The 7815-nt window shown below is 42.9% G+C and overlaps 1 protein-coding gene across 2 annotated transcripts in view; it reads right to left on the reverse strand.

The window, feature by feature from the left end:
* The window catches only part of Pced1b (PC-esterase domain containing 1B), a 24650-nt gene extending 18317 nt beyond the window's left edge, over window positions 1–6333 (reverse strand). For both annotated transcript variants that reach the window (XR_001175160.1, XM_013018746.1), the window contains exon 1: window positions 6260–6333. The gene's annotated coding sequence lies outside the window, so the exon portion shown is untranslated. The remainder of the gene's footprint in view (window positions 1–6259) is intronic.
* Window positions 6334–7815: the final 1482 nt, after the last annotated feature.

Below are 7815 nucleotides of genomic sequence, written 5' to 3' on the forward strand. Positions count from 1 at the left end.
TTCAAAGCCAGCCCGGGCAGGAGAGACCGTGAGACTCCTATCTCCAATAAACCACCAGAAAACCGGAAGTGGCGCTGTAGCTCAAGTGGTAGAGCGCTGGCCTTGAGCTGCAGAGCTGAGGGACAGTGCCCAGGCCCAGAGTTCAAGCCCCACGACTGACAAAGAAAAAAAAAAAGTTGGAAGTGGAAGTGTGGCTCAGGTGGTATACCTACAGTCTTGAGGAGAAAAAACTAAGAATGTGAGACTCTGACTTCAAAACCCATTACTACAGAAAGAAAGAGGAAGTAAAGAAGGAAGGAAGGAAGGAAGACTATTAGCATTCTCAGATACATATGAATAATGAATAATTTATTTTGGGGGCACGTAGTCTTTTCTAACAGCATATTAGGAATTTCAGGTTCGTGAATGACAATATTGCATGGAAGTAAAATTTGTCCTAGTCAGTACATGCAGATTTTTGGTGTGCACAGTTAGAAGTGGTAGGGCTTGGGAAGTCAGGATTGAAATAGAGCCCAAACAGTTGTTCTGAGGCAGGCTAGGTTAGAGGGAGTGAGGCATGGTAAGCTTACAGCAAATACAGGAGATTTTCATTCATCTACTTCCCTTAAGATCAAGGGACCAAAGTCATTTTATGGGAGAGATAGGCAGATAAATCCAAGAAAATGAGGCCTGGTGAAGGCAACTCAGAAACATGGTATTTAGAAACATAGAAGTACTATCTATGCTCCAAAGATGCATTCTTCTTCCCTTAGAGATGCATTTCTCACCCCAAGAATTAACATTTGTTTGGCAGGACATATGCCTTCATGAGAGAAATGCTCCCCCAAAACCTCCTACCCAAAATGCAGATAACAGGATACCTTCCTTATCTCAAGGATAAGCATCTGTTGTATGGCAGGATGCGTTCTTACCTGGAAAAAATGCCCCAAACATCCAGAAACTCAGAAAGTGTAACACCAGCAGTAAGCAGAGCAAAGATAACATACCTAGCTTTCCATAACTTTAAAGTTAGACCCCCTGCCTTTACCCCTAACAGTTGAGGAGTTGTGTGCATATGTGTGTGTATGTGTGTGTCTCTCTTTGAGAACACCCATAATCTGTTAAGAGTGTGCCCCTGCTTTTCTGCTTGTCTGCTTTTTGTCTGCTTGCCTGCTTGCTTTCTTACCCAATAAAGCTCTTCCAAGTTTCCTTACCATTGTGACTTGTCCAGAAATTCTTATTCTGCAATCAAAGCCAAGAACCCTAAGTGAAAAGTCCCTACTTTTAAAGGGAAACTTCACAAACCTTCACCTGGTGACAGTTCCACATGGAACAAGAAAAGTGAATTTATGTAAGACCCTTTGCTAGGTCAGGATTCCTAAGCTGTTTGTACAAACTCTCATAGAATTCTTATGTTTTATGTAAGGTCTGCATCCTGTGCTAGAGACTCAATTTTGCTTGATGAAGTTGGGTTAAGGATTATATATCCTTGCGGGGCACCAGTGGCTCATATCTGTAATCTTAGCTACTCAGAAGACTGAGATTCTGAGGAGCTGAGTTTGAAGCCAGTTAGCACAGAAAAATCAGTGAGACTCCATCTATAATTAATCACCCCAAAGCCCCTTAAATTGTCTGTGGCTTAAGTGATAAGGTCCAGCCTTGAGCAAAAAAAACTATAGGTCAGGTCCTGAGTTTACGCCCAGTACCACCACCACTAAAACAACAACAAGAAAGGAAGATACAACAACAAAACCCTGCATGCTTGGTGACTTGGTGACTTAAAATCTAATTCTTCTTGTCCCATATCAGTTTCAGAGATTGAATATACCAAGAGCTAAGTATAGTGCTTGGGATTCAGTAAATGGTCAGTTCATTGTAGAAATTTCTATGTGGAAGCATCTCGTTGGGTCTGGCCACACTCATCTTGATCATAATCAACATTTTGTCATCATATGACCCGAGCACACATTCCAAACAAAGCTGTTAGGCTGATCAGCTGAGCATGGAGCATGGCGTGCCCGGCCGCTGAAGCCCAGGATGGATTTTTTTTTTTACTCATGTTTTGAGAAAAGTTAGGCAAATTCCAGTTGAGCACACTCTACCTTTACTCAGTTTAGAGGAGAACGCCCCCACCCTTCTACTCACTTTGGGGTGCAGGGATCCTCTTTCACTGCTATCCAAGACAATCCCTCTGTCCTTAAATTTCCAATAATCCAAATTGTATTCCGTGCATTCTGGGTCCATTTTGTCTCTTTTTAAGGTCTCTTGGGCCCTGAATGGTATATGCACACCTAGGACTTATTTACTTATGTATGTATGTAAGTATGTATGTATGTATGTATGCCGGTCCTAGGCTTGAACTCAGGGCCTGGACCCTGTCCCTGAGCCTTTTTGTACTCAAGGCTAGCGCTCTACCACTTGAGCCACAGTACCACTTCTGGCTTTTTCTGTTTATGTGGTACTGAGGAATCCAACCCAGGGCTTCATGCATGTTAAGCAAGCACTCCACCATTAAGCCACCTTCCAGCCCCACACCTAGGATTTAATAATAGAAATACTTCAAATGACTAATCATGGAATAAAACACAAACACTGGGGGGCTGGGGAAGTGGCTCAGTGGTAGAGTGCTTGCCTTGTATGCATGAGGCCCTGGGTTCGATTCCTCAGCACCACATAAGCAAAAAGAAAAAAAAAGCCCGAAGTGGCGCTGTGGCTCAAGTGGTAGAGCGCTAGCCTTGAGCTGAAGAGCTGAGGGACAGCGCCCAGGCCCAGAGTTCAGGCCCTATGACCGGACCCCCCCAAAAAAAAGAAACCCCACAAACACTGGCAAGTACCTTTTTGGCCAGGCTGTGTAGGTTAGTGGGACCCCAACTCTGCAGGAGAAAGCAGAATCTCCTCCTGGGGCTCAGTCAAGGCTCAGGGAGACATATTTCTGTCACACAGCATCAACACTGAGTTGGGGCTCCACCCCAAACATGCCAGGTCCGGGCCCCAGAGTCTCACATCTACAGTTTGTTATTATTTCAGCTTGTAAAGTGTTTTCCATAAAGGATCATTTAATACCATGAGCAATTGGGCTTTATATTATGTTGCGATGTCCCTTATCTCTAAATATATTAAATTTTATGAGAAAATTCCAAACCACTGACTTAATTTTCTGATTCCAGTACTCCCTGTGCTTTCTCTCCCTTCCCCTACCCTCTCCCTCCCTTCTTTCTTCTCTCCTCCCTCTCTCCCTTCCTCTCTGTCTTCTACCAATTGGACCATTTCAGTTTAACTTTATTTATTTTTTAAATAAGTTTTTTTATTGTGAACATACTGTACAGAGGGGTTACAATTATATGAGCAAGGTAATGAGTACATTTCTTATCAAGCATTGTTGCCTCCTCCTTTGTTTTTCCCCAACCCTCCCTTCCCTCCCATCTCCACAACTACACTTCCCCCCCTCCCCCCCTCCCCACCTCAACTTTTATATATATATTTTTTCCTGTCTTTTTCCCCCAAGACTTTCCTTCCCCAGGCTGCCTTCAACCCAAGATCCTCAGATCTCTTTCTCCTGACTAGGTAGGATTACATGTATGAGCCACCAGTGCCTGGCTCTCAATTTGACTTTTTTTTTTTTTTTGGTGTGTGTGTGGGGGGGGTGTCAATCATGGGGCTTGAACTAAGGGCCTGAGTACAGTCCCTGAACTCTTTTGCTCAAGGCTAGTGCTCTACCACTTTGAGCCACTGTGCCACTTTTTGTTGTTGTTGAGTAGTTAATTGGAGATAAGAGTCTCAGGGTGACTTTCCTGTCCTGGCTGGCTTTGAACCCCAGTGATCCTCAGATCTAAGCCTCCTGAGTAGCTAGGATTATAAATGTGAGCTACTGGTGCCTAGCTCTTTTTTCATCTTGTAAATCTGAAACTCTACTAATAAACAGCACCCTCCTGCCTCCCCTCAACTTCTGATAATTTTCTGTTCCACCACTCTGTGTCTTCGGTTCATCTGGCTACCTTATCTTTTAGAACATAGATTTGTGAAACCCCAGGATAGTAACTCTTAGATGCTCCATGCCAAATGCTTGATGTTCCCAGTCATATTACATCTATTTATTAGTTGTAACAATTTTTACTTTCTTCCATCCATGCCAGCACAAACTATGCCCATAAAGAGGCTCTATCCTTACACCTGAAAACAATACTAGGATGCTGTGACATTCAGTAGCAACAGGGAGAAAATCTTTTGTGACCCTTCACACTTGTGATGGACACTTTAAAAATGTTCTCTTTTGGGGCTGGGAAAGTGGCTCAGGGGTAGAGTGCTTGCCTTGCATGCATGAGGCCCTGGGTTCAATTCCTCAGTACCACATAAGCAGAAAAAGCTGGAAGTGGCGCTGTGGCTCAAAGTGATAGAGTGCTAGCCTTGAGCTGAAGAGCTGAAGGACATCGCCCAGGCCCAGAGTTCAGGTCCCACGACCGGCAAAAAAAAAAAAAAAAAAGTTCTCTTTTGAATACTTTTCATTTTTAACTTTTATACTTGAGGGCTTTATGGAAATATTGTCAACTTAAAACATCTGCATGGGGGCCGGTTGCCAGTGGCTCTCGTCTGTAATCCTAAGCTACTCAGTAGTCTGAGACCTGAAGATCATTATTCAAAGCCAACCTAGGCAGAAAAGTTTGTAAGACTCTTATCTCCAGTTAACTCATCAAAAAGTTGGAAATGGAGAACTGGCTTAAATGGTGGTATTAGATTTAGAGAAAAAGCTAAGAGACAGTGCCCAGGCCCTGAGTTCAAGCCCCCGAACGGGTACAAACAAATAATCATAAAACATTTGTATGTTCAGCCAGACAAGATAGTGCACACCTATAATCCCAGCACTTAGGAGGCTTGATCAGAAGACTCAAGAGTTTGAGACTAACCTGGCCTACATAGTGACTCCAAGGCCAGCCTAGATTACATAGTGAAACGTCTCTGAAGGAGGAGGGAAAAGAATTGGGTGTTTAAAAAATTCATTCTTTTAAGTGGGATGATAGATTAACAGTGGCAACTTTATCTCTGCTAAAACTAAAGCAATATCCATTTACTTTATGGTGGGATTTCGGATGCAATGATTTCCTCAATTTTGAAAACAGTGTGAAATTTGGTCATGCTATATATATATAAGGAAAAAGTTCTAACCTTTGAAAATACTATAAGGAGCTACATTCCTGAACATGAAATTGTTTTGTCTAGGACGCTAGAAATAACTCTATCATTTGGATGAAACATTCATCTTGGGATTCTCCCATCAAGCCTCAGGGCTTTATACCCAGTGTTTTAAAATTCATGACAAGCTGGAATCTGGCTGGCTCACATCTGCAATCCTACCTATTCAGGAGGCTGAGATCTGAGGATCAGGGTTTGAAGCCAGCCTAAGTAGAAAAAGTCTATGTCTGTGAGACTCTTATCTCCAATTAACCACCAAAAATAAAAAAAATTGGAGCATTGGTTCAAGTGGTAGAGCACCAGCCTTGATTGAAAAGGCTAAGGTAGAGTACAAGAATGAAGGAGATCAAGCACCCGTACCGGCACAAAGAATAAATAAATAAATGAAATAGGTAAGTACATAAATAAATAATTCATGACAAAAATATCAAACAGTAAAGAAACTGACTCTTTACTGCCAATAGAATTGACTCTGTAAAAAGGATCCAATTTAAAATAAATTCTAAACAAATGATGCTCAAAAGGGATGTTCTCAATAAGGAAACTGTATCCACGGGATCTTCCCTACAACAGAAATCTCAAGAGCTCTGTGGCTCCTTCTGCCCCATCATCTGCCACAAGAATGGTAGATAATGTGGCCTGTTCACTTCCTTTCCCACAGCCTCCACCTTAATTCATACCTAGAATCCTTCTGTGACTTCCTTTAACTCAACATCCTACACGTCCTTTTCCTCCTCCCGTCTTTTCTCTTTCAAAGATACACCTCTCACCATTTTAGCCTTCACAAGGAGGAATGTGACCATCTAGACAATCTCCAAATGCTTTTGAAGTTAGCAGCCTTTCTGCCCTGATCAGGAACACCAGCCAAACACCAAGAGCTGGAACTCTTAAGCCTGAGGACCCCAGGCCACAGGACTCCCTGTAAGCAGTAGCCAAAACTCCAGATACCTACTGTTCTGAAAATTTTAGGTGCAATAACTTCTTTTTAACAACATCTGCAATAATAATTATTGCTGCTATTCATTGACAATCTCCTTTCTATCCCAGGCACCATCCATCCATCCATCCATCCATCCATTCATTCATTCATTACCTTGGGAGTCACCGTAGTTGTCACTGTCTCCAGGAAGTACATGAGAGGAGGAACAACATTTCTGTAAGGTCTGGGTTTGCCTCACTCCAATCAGCTAGGAAGTACCAAGGACTGGATCAACCTATCTCTGCCTGCCACACTCTTTGCCCATCTCCTACACCCAATCAGTACCTCCCAGACAAATAGACAGGCACCCACAACCACTCCCACAGTGGTGACGTCTTCAGAAATTAAAATATTGCCACTAAGTCAAGCAAGCTTTTTTGGCTTCTTATTTGGAGGACTACTGGGGCTAATGCCAGGTCAACAGCCTGTGTCTGGTTCAGTTTCTACAGACAGGTGTCTAAGGAAGCTCAGGGAGGCCTTGAAAACTTAGTGGATGCTAGGAAAACTTTTCATACCTCATTTCTTTAAAGTTTTATTTGGATTGCTTATACTTCTCAACAGATAAAAACACAAAACAAAACGCCTTAAACAATTGTAGGGGTTCAGACAGCTGTTAGCCCACAAAGTCTGAAGGAGAAACTCGTCCAGCGCTAGGTTAACCACAGACTGACATTTTAGGAGGAAATAGGCTCAGAAAAATCTGCAAGCCTAGCTTGTCTTGTGTTTAGCTTGTTTAAAAAAAAAAAAAGTGAGAGGAACTTATTATTTCTTTAAGTGAAAAATTTAGAAGGAAATAGCCTCCAAATGTTGCTGGCTCGCTTTCTTTCCTTTCTTTCTTTCTTTCTTTCTTTCTTTCTTTCTTTCTTTCTTTCTTTCTCTCTCTCTCTTTCTTTCTTTTCTTTCTTTCCTTCCTTCCTCCTTCCTTCCTTCCTTCCTTCCTTCCTTCCTTCCTTCCTTCCCTCCCTCCCTTCCTCCCTCCCTCCCTCCCTTCCTTCCTTTTTTCTTTTTTTGTCAGTCTGGGGCTTGAATTCTGGGCCTGGGTGCTGTCCCTGAGCTTTTCAGCTCAAGGTGGGTACTCTACCACTTGAGCCACAGTGCCATTTCTGGTTTTCTGGTAGTTAATTGGAAATAAGAGTCACGGGCTTTCCTGTGCTGGCTGGCTTTGAACTGAGATCCTCAGATCTTAGCCTCCTGAGTAGTAAGTAGCTAGGATTATAGGCATGAGCCACTAGTGCCAGAGATGACCTACTCCCCCCGCCCCCCCCCCCACCACACACACACCAAAATTAGGGCATCTGAGCTACTGTTCACTGACAGGAAGTCCTTCCTGCTGTCTGGCCACCGTCCCTCTTGCGGAAGGGAACTTACTCTCTTCCCTTACTCTTGGGAGAAGAGGAGTTCATGATTCCAGGGCTTAGTAGCCTGTAAGTCTGCAAGCTTCCAAGTGTACCCCAATTAATATCATCCATCATTTTGTGAATCTATTGTAGTCACATTCCATTTGAACTGCCAACACATACTGTAAGGGTAGGGCAAGCACTAAAGGCAGGACCTCTCTGTAGAGAGAAACTCCAGGTTAATTATTAAAGGAACTTCTTAGAAGTAAAGACTCAGAAAATTAGGGAGTTAGACAAGTTAAGTGTGGTAAATAACAGTGAAACTCAGAAACA

This window comes from Dipodomys ordii, unplaced genomic scaffold (assembly GCF_000151885.1).
Source record: "Dipodomys ordii isolate 6190 unplaced genomic scaffold, Dord_2.0 Scaffold42, whole genome shotgun sequence".
In the NCBI taxonomy this organism is placed as follows: domain Eukaryota; kingdom Metazoa; phylum Chordata; class Mammalia; order Rodentia; family Heteromyidae; genus Dipodomys; species Dipodomys ordii.